An 866-nucleotide genomic window follows, 5' to 3' on the forward strand; every position below is an offset into this window, starting at 1 on the left:
GGGCTTGGTCTGGGACTTTCCCGGCCAGGTCTCTGCCAGCAATGCCCCAGCTGGGCCCACGCCCGCAGAGCCCCACCGGCAGCATAAAGAGTTATTTCTGTTGTACGTAGAAGCTGACATATTTATACAGTTAACCTCGGTTTACGCTCCCTCGGGTGAAAAGCTCTGCGCACAAAAACGTGCGTCAAAACTCAACGTCAATCACGTTAAGCTGCACCGAAAGTTGTGTTTTCCACCCGACTGTTGGGCAACAGTGAACAATTAAGTGGGAGCTGCCGTGCATTTAGCCGAGTTTCCTAGACATTTAATAAGCAAAACAATAGCAGGGAGATCACATAGGCAGTTAAACAGTGCTTTCTCTTTTCCCCGTCTTACAAACCCTGTATTTTAGCGGCGGGCTCGTTTCCCATTGTCTTCCTCCCGCTGGGTGGTCCTTCCAGGGTGCCACTCGAGAGGGATACAATAATAAAAGGGGAAGGGGAAGGAAGGGACACCAACATAAAGAAAAACAAAATGTATGACAATCTGCAGCAGGCTACGGATCAGAGGTCAGCAAACAAGAGGTCCTTCTCTTTTACAGGTTGCTTCCTGGAAACAGTCTGATTAAGCTGACAGCTTGAATTATGTGTTACATTTTGTAATGCACAATCCATCTGTGCTAAGTCCTCTTCAATGCAGCTGAAGCAGCACAGGCATAAGCTCTGCCTTTTTCCACCCCCTCAGCACAGGCCTTAAAATAGTCATCATCTTTCTCTGTGCTAATTCTCCAAGACCCTCTCCCCCCACTCGCCGCTCCCCGGGTTTAAGCCCCTAAAGAAAGGGCCGGGTGCTGGAAGGAATGGTAAGAGGATACAGAGCCTTCCACC

At 49.4% G+C, this 866-nt stretch overlaps 1 protein-coding gene across 1 annotated transcript in view; it reads right to left on the minus strand.

Annotated features, from left to right (window-relative positions):
* KIZ (kizuna centrosomal protein) overlaps positions 1-866 on the minus strand; it is a gene marked incomplete at its 5' end in the record, with an annotated part of 38,935 nt that overhangs the window by 23,558 nt on the left and 14,511 nt on the right.

Source organism: Buceros rhinoceros, unplaced genomic scaffold (genome assembly GCF_000710305.1).
Source record: "Buceros rhinoceros silvestris isolate BGI_N320 unplaced genomic scaffold, ASM71030v1 scaffold20921, whole genome shotgun sequence".
Lineage (NCBI taxonomy): Eukaryota > Metazoa > Chordata > Aves > Bucerotiformes > Bucerotidae > Buceros > Buceros rhinoceros.